Source organism: Ranitomeya imitator, chromosome 6 (genome assembly GCF_032444005.1).
Source record: "Ranitomeya imitator isolate aRanImi1 chromosome 6, aRanImi1.pri, whole genome shotgun sequence".
Lineage (NCBI taxonomy): Eukaryota > Metazoa > Chordata > Amphibia > Anura > Dendrobatidae > Ranitomeya > Ranitomeya imitator.
In genome coordinates this window covers 483,721,272-483,729,370 of record NC_091287.1, presented here as the reverse complement: position 1 = coordinate 483,729,370, position 8,099 = coordinate 483,721,272, and positions in this window count along the sequence as shown.

Here is an 8,099-nt window from a genome sequence, read left to right as displayed (position 1 = left end):
AGGGCTGCTGAGCGGAGATGGAAAAGATCCCACTCCAACGAGCACTTCATCGCATTCAAACAGTCCCTCACTACTTTCAAGGCCAGACTCGCCACAGCTAAACAAACCTACTTCTCATCTCTCATATCCTCCCTGTCTCACAACCCTAAACAGTTATTCAACACCTTCAACTCTCTCCTCCATCCCCCAGCACCTCCTCCCTCCCCACTCATCTCAGCTGAAGACTTTGCCTCATTTTTCAAGCAGAAGATTGAGAACATCAGAGACAGTTTTAGTCGACAACCCCCAGAGCCCTTCCTCCTAACTTCCCAGCCCTCCACCTCCAAAACCAACTTCTCCACTATTACAGAAGATCTACTCTCCACTCTCAAGATCGCATCTCACCACCTGTGCACTTGACCAGATCCCATCCCACTTCATCCCAAACCTCACCACAGTCTTCATCCTAACCCATCTCTTCAACCTATCACAACTGTTTTCCCCTCAAGCTTTAAACATGCCTCCATCACACCTATCCTCAAAAAGCCCTCTCTTGACCCATCCTCTGTATCTAGCTATCGCCCTATATCACTTCTCCCCTATGCCTCAAAACAACTGAAACAACACGTTCATCTTGAACTGTCCTCCCATCTATCTTTCTTCCTGCTCCCTTTTTGACCGCTTACAATCAGGCTTCTGGTCACACCACTCCACTGAAACTGCCCTAACTAAGGTCACCAATGACTTATTAACCGCCAAGAGCAAGCGACACTACTCTGTCCTCCTCCTCCTCCTGGACCTGTCCTCTGCCTTTGACACAATGGACCATTCCCTATTCTTACAGACCCTCTCATCCCTTGGCATCACAGACTTGGCCCTATCCTGGATCTCGTCATACCTAACTGACCGAACATTCAGCCTCTCCCACTCACACACCACCTCCTCACCTCGCCCCCTATCTGTCGTAGTCCTGCAAGGTTCAGTTCTAGGGCCCCTGCTCTTCTCCATTTACACCTTTGGCCTGGGACAGCTCATAGAATCTCACGGCTTTCAGTATCACCTCTATGCTGATGACACACAGATCTACATCTCTGGACCAGATATCACCACCCTACTAACCAGAATCCAATGTCTATCCGCTATTTCATCCTTCGCTAGATTTCTGAAACTTAACATGGACAAAACAGAATTCATCATCTTTCCCCCATCTCACGCGACCCCCCTTACGAACCTATCCATTACAGTAAACGGCTGCCCACTCTCCCCAGTCCCACAAGCTCGCTGTCTTGGGGTAATCCTTGACATTGATCTCTCCTTCAAACCACATATCCAAGCCCTTTCCACTTCCTGCCGCCTTCAACTCAAAAATATTTCACGGATCCGTACATTCTTAAACCAAGAATCTGCAAAAACCCTAGTCCATGCCCTCATCATCTCTTGCCTCGACTACTATAACCTCCTGCTCTGTGGCCTCCCCTCTAACACTTTTGCACCCCTCCAATCTATTCTAAACTCAGCTGCCCGACTAATCCACCTGTCCCCCCGCTAATCCCCGGTCTCTCCTCTCTGTCAATCCCTTCACTGGCTCCCCATTACCCAGAGACTCCAGTACAAAACCCTAACGATGACGTACAAAGCCATCCACAACCTGTCTCCTCCATACATCTGTGACCTCATCTCCCAGTACTTACCTACACGCAACCTCCGATCCTCACAAGATCTCTTTCTCTACTCCCCTCTTATCTCCTCTTCCCACAATCACATACAAGATTTCTCTCACGCATCACCCCTACTCTGGAACCCTCTACCACAACACATCAGACTCTCGCCTACCATCAAAACCTTCAAAAAGAACCTGAAGACCCACCTCTTCCGACAAGCCTATAACCTGCAGTAACCACCGATTGACCAAACCGCTGCACGACCAGCTCTACCCTCACCTACTGTATTCTCACCAATTCCTTGTAGATTGTGAGCCTTCGTGGGCAGGGTCCTCACTCCTCCTGTACCAGTTGTGACTTGTATTGTTCAAGATTATTGTACCTGTTTTTATTATGTATACTCCTCATATGTTAAGCGCCGTGGAATAAATGGCGCTATAATAATAAATAATAATAATTAACCCCTTTCTGACATGGGACGTACTATCCCGTCGAGGTGGGGTGGGCCCCCATGACCACGGACGGGATAGTACGTCCAGCGCGATCGGTGGCGCTCACGGGGGGAGCGCCGCCGATCGCGGCCGGGTGTCAGCTGTTTATCGCAGCTGACATCCGGCACTATGTGCCAGGAGCGGTCACGGACCGCCCCCGGCACATTAACCCCTGGCACACCGCGATCAAAGATGATCGCGATGTGCCGGCGGTATAGGGAAGCTTCCCGCAGGGAGGGGGCTCCCTGCGGGCTTCCCTGAGCCCCCCGCAGCAACGCGATGTGATCGCGTTGCTGCGAGGGTCTCACCTCCCTCCCTGCTTCCTCCAGCCCCGGATCCAAGATGGCCGCGGATCCGGGTCCTGCAGGGAGGGAGGTGGCTTCACAGAGCCTGCTCAGAGCAGGCACTGTGAAGGCTGCAGCGCTGCATGTCAGATCAGTGATCTGACAGAGTGCTGTGCACACTGTCAGATCACTGATCTGTGATGTCCCCCCCTGGGACAATGTAAAAAAGTAAAACAAAAATTTTCAAAATGTGTAAAAAAAAATATTCCTAAGTAATGAAAAAAAATATATATATATTATTCCCCTAAATACATTTCTTTATCTAAATAAAAAAAAAAACAATAAAAGTACACATATTTAGTATCGCCGCGTCCGTAACGACCCGACCTATAAAACTGGCCCACTAGTTAACCCCTTCAGTAAACACCGTAAGAAAAAAAAAAAAAAAACGAGGCAAAAAACAACGCTTTATTATCATACCGCCGAACAAAAAGTGGAATAACACACGATCAAAAAGACAGATATAAATTACCATGATACCGCTGAAAGCGTCATCTTGTCCCGCAAAAAACGAGCCACCATACAGCATCATCAGCAAAAAAAAAAAAAAGTTATAGTCCTGAGAATAAAGCGATGCAAAAATAATTATTTTTTCTATAAAATAGTTTTTATCGTATAAAAGCGCCAAAACATAAAAAAATGATATAAATGAGGTGTCGCTGTAATCGTACTGACCCGAAGAATAAAACTGCTTTATCAATTTTACCAAACGCGGAACGGTATAAACGCCTCCCCCAAAAGAAATTCATGAATAGCTGGTTTTTGGTCATTCTGCCTCGCAAAAATCGGAATAAAAAGCGATCAAAAAATGTAACGTGCCCGAAAATGTTACCAATAAAAACGTCAACTCGTCCCGCAAAAAACAAGACCTCACATGACTCTGTGAACCAAAATATGGAAAAATTATAGCTCTCAAAATGTGGTAACGCAAAAAATATTTTTTGCAATAAAAAGCGTCTTTCAGTGTGTGACGGCTGCCAATCATAAAAATCCGCTAAAAAACCCGCTATAAAAGTAAACCAAACCCCCCTTCATCACCCCCTTAGTTAGGGAAAAATTAAAAAAATGTATTTATTTCCATTAGGGCTAGGGTTAGGGCTACAGTTAGGGTTGAGGCTAAAGTTAGGGTTAGGGCTAGGGCTACAGTTTGGGTTAAGGCTACAGTTTGGGTTGGGGCTAAAGTTACGGTTAGGGTTTAGATTACATTTACAGTTGGGAATAGGGTTGGGATTAGGGTTAGGTGTGTGTCAGGGTTAGAGGTGTGGTTAGGGTTACTGTTGGGATTAGGGTTAGGGGTGTGTTTGGATTAGGGTTTCAGTTATAATTGGGGGGTTTCCACTGTTTAGGCACATCAGGGGCTCTCCAAACGCGACATGGCGTCCGATCTCAATTCTGCGTTGAAAAAGTAAAACCGTGCTCCTTCCCTTCCGAGCTCTCCCGTGTGCCCAAACAGGGGTTTACCCCAACATATGGGGTATCAGCGTACTCAGGACAAATAGGACAACAACTTTTGGGGTACAATTTCTCCTGTTACCCTTGGGAAAATACAAAACTGGGGGCTAAAAAATAATTTTTGTGGGAAAAAAAAAGATTTTTTATTTTCACGGCTCTGCGTTATAAACTGTAGTGAAACACTTGGGGGTTCAAAGTTCTCACAACACATCTAGATAAGTTCCATGGGGGTCTAGTTTCCAATATGGGGTCACTTGTGGGGGATTTCTACTGTTTAGGTACATTAGGGGTTCTGCAAACACAATGTGACGCCTGCAGACCATTCCATCTAAGTCTGCATTCCAAATGGCGCTCCTTCCCTTCCGAGCCCTCCCATGCGCCCAAACGGTGGTTCCCCCCAACATCTGGGGTATCAGCGTACTCAGGACAAATTGGACAACAACTTTTGGGGTCAAATTTCTCCTCTTACCCTCGGGAAAATACAAAACTGGGGGCTAAAAAATAATTTTTGGGGGAAAGATTTTTTTTTTCAATTTTCACGGCTCTGCGTTACAAACTGTAGTGAAACACTTGGGGGTTCAAAGCTCTCACAACACATCTAGATGAGTTCCTTGGGTCTAGTTACCAAAATGGTGTCACTTGTGGGGGGTTTCAATGTTTAGGCACATCAGTGGCTCTCCAAACGCAACATGGCGTCCCATCTCAATTCCTGTCAATTTTGCATTGAAAAGTCAAACGGCGCTCCTTCCCTTCCGAGCTCTCCCATCCGCCCAAACAGTGGTTTACCCCCACATATGGGGTATCAGCTTACTCAGGACAAATTGTACAACAACTTTTGGGGTCCAATTTCTTCTCTTACCCTTGGGAAAATAAAAGATTGGGGGCGGAAAGTTAATTTTTGTGAAAAAATATGATTTTTTATTTTTACGGTTCTACATTATAAACTTCTGTGAAGCACTTGGTGGGTCAAAGTGCTCACCACACATCTAGATAAGTTCCTTAAGGGGTCTACTTTCCAAAATGGTGTCACTTGTGGGGGGGTTCAATGTTTAGGCTCATCAGGGGCTCTCCAAACGAAACATGGCGTCCCATCTCAATTCCAGTCAAGTTTGCATTGAAAAGTCAAATGGCGCTCCTTCGCTTCCGAGCTCTGCCATGCGCCCAAATAGTGGTTTACCCCCACATGTGGGGTATTGTCGTGCTCAGGACAAATTGTACAACAATGTTTGGGGTCTATTTTCTCCTGTTACCCTTGGTAAAATTAAACAAATTGGAGCTGAATTAAATTTTTTGTGAAAAAAAGTTAAATGTTCATTTTTATTTAAACATTCAAAAAATTCCTGTGAAGCACCAGAAGGGTTAATAAACTTCTTGAATATGGTTTTGAGCACCTTGAGGGGTGTAGTTTTTAGAATGGTGTCACACTTGGGTATTTTCTATCATATAGACCCCTCAAAATGACTTCAAATGAGATGTGGTCCCTAAAATAAAATGGTGTTGTAGAAATGAGAAATTGCTGGTCAACTTTTAACCCTTATAACTCCCTAACAAAAAAAATTTTGGTTCCAAAATTGTGCTGATGTAAAGTAGACATGTGGGAAATGTTACTTATTAAGTATTTTGTGTGACATATCTCTGTGATTTAATTGCATAAAAATTCAAAGTTGGAAAATTGCGAAATTTTCAAAATTTTCGCCATATTTCCGTTTTTTTCACAAATAAACGCAGGTAATATCAAATAAATTTTACCATTGTCATGAAGTACAATATGTCTCAAGAAAACAATGTCAGAATCACTGGGATCCGTTGAAGCGTTCCAGAGTTATAACCTCACAAAGGGACAGTGGTCAGAATTGTAAAAATTGGCCTGGTCATTAACGTGCAAACCACCCTTGGGGGTAAAGGGGTTAAAAGTGCAATCCAACATACAGCTCTGGGAAAAATTAAGAGACCACTGCAAAATGTTCAGTTTGATTTTTCTCTTTATAGGTATATTTATGAGTAAAATGTAAATTGTTCTTTTATTCTATAAACTTCTGACAACAAGTCTCCAAAGTTCCAAGCAATAAATTTTGTATTTATTTCTGACATAGAAAAATGGTCAAAAAAAAAACAACCCAGTGCTTTTAGACCTCAAATAATGCAAAGACAACAAGTTCATGATCATAGAAACAACAATACTAATGCTTTAACTCCGGAAGAGTTCAGAAATCAATATTTTGTGGAATAACCAAGATTATTAATCACAGCTTTCATGCGTCTTGGCATGCTTTCCTCCAGTCTTTCACACTGCTCCTCGCATAAAAATGTAAGCAGTTCTTTGTTGATGGCTTGTGACTATCCATCATCCTCTTGATTCCAGAGGTTTCCAATGGGGTTCAGGTCTGGAGATTAGGCTCCCCATGATAGGGTTTTGATGTGGTGGTCTCTTAATTTTTTGCCAGAGCTGTAAGTAACATTTCAGTATTAGCAATCAGACTTTTATCAGACGGATTGGGCTCATGACAAGATGGTGGAATGTAGCGCTGGGTCAGTAATGGGTAGCAGCCCCAAATGGTCATCATTCATTTGGGGCTGCAGCAAATTACTGACATAGCGCTATATTTTGCTCTTCCCATGATCGTAATCGTTCTGATTTCCGAAACTACATTTATCTTAACTGTTTATTTCTCAATGTGCATGCTGGCATACTCACACGAAACGTCATCAGGGCTGAGGCTGAGGTCACTACTGCAGCCTCTGTATCCATCCTGACACGAACTGACACCAGTGACCTCTGTTTCAGGGACTGCTCTGAGTATGTGTTGGTTGACTCAGGATCTTGGCAATATGACTGTGACAATGCGCTCCCTCACCGGCTCTGATGAGCCAGCAAGAGAGTGCACTGTCACTACGCATTGTAACAAGATCACCTGGCGTTTCGGAAAATGCAGAGATCTCTCCATCTCTCGGCAGGGCCCTCAACACTACAATGGCTCTGTACGCCTCCAGGGCAGTGTCGGCTCAATCTTTATAATCATCTGTGGAAAAAATGCAATAAATGTGATGTACCGTACCGGAAGCTGCGCAGAATCATTTTACAATCCCCACTGCCACCCCCCAATTATTGCTAGGAGGTGGCAGACTATGCAGCCGCAGGCTCCCTGCACCCACTGTTCACCTTCGCCTGCCCACTACCATCTATCTACTACATAGACAACATGTCCTGGGAAAATGTGGAATCGTCTTATAGTGTGACCCCTGAGCTCCATACGCCCGCACACAGAATGGGGAGGAACGATGAAAGCAGTGACAAGTGAAGCAGTATTAGCTGCTCATCACAGCCCATAGCAACTGCAGCCCATAGCAACCGCAGCCCATAGCAACCGCAGCCCATAGCAGTCGCAGCTCATAGCAACCGCAGCCCATAGCAGTCGCAGCTCATAGCAACCGCAGCCCATAGCAGTCGCAGCCCATAGCAGCTGTAGCCAATAGCAACCACAGCCCATTTCAACCGCAGCCCATTGCAACCGTAGCCCATTGCAACTGCAGCCCATAGCAACCGCAGCCCATTGCAACTGCTGCCCATAGCAGTCGCAGCCCATTGCAACTGCAGCCCATAGCAACCGCAGCCCATAGCAGGCGCAGCCCATAGTAACCATAGCCCATAGCAGCCCCAGCCCATAGCAGCAGTAGCCCATAGCAGTCGCAGCCCATTGCATCCGCAGCCCATAGCAGTCGCAGTTCATTGCAACCACAGCTCATAGCAACCGCAGCTCATAGCAGCCATAGCAACCGCAGCCCATAGCAGTCGCAGCCCATTGCTTCCGCAGCCCATAGCAGTCGCAGCCCATAGTAACCATAGCCCATAGCAGTCGCAGCCCATTGCATCCGCAGCCCATAGCAGTCGCAGTTCATTGCAACCACAGCCCATAGCAACCGCAGCTCATAGCAGCCATAGCCCATAGCAACCGCAGCCCATAGCAGTCGCAGCCCATTGCAACCGCAACCCATAGCAACCACAGCCCATTGCAGCCACAGCGCAGCATATTCCAGGAGCACAGTTAGGGATAAAAGCTGCATTGTCATTGGTTGCTATGGATAACAAAAACTGCTTTCCTTTTAGTCAGGCTCTGAACGGTATAGTAGAAATCTGACAGGCGTAACTATGGTAGGTGCGGGGGTTGTAGTCA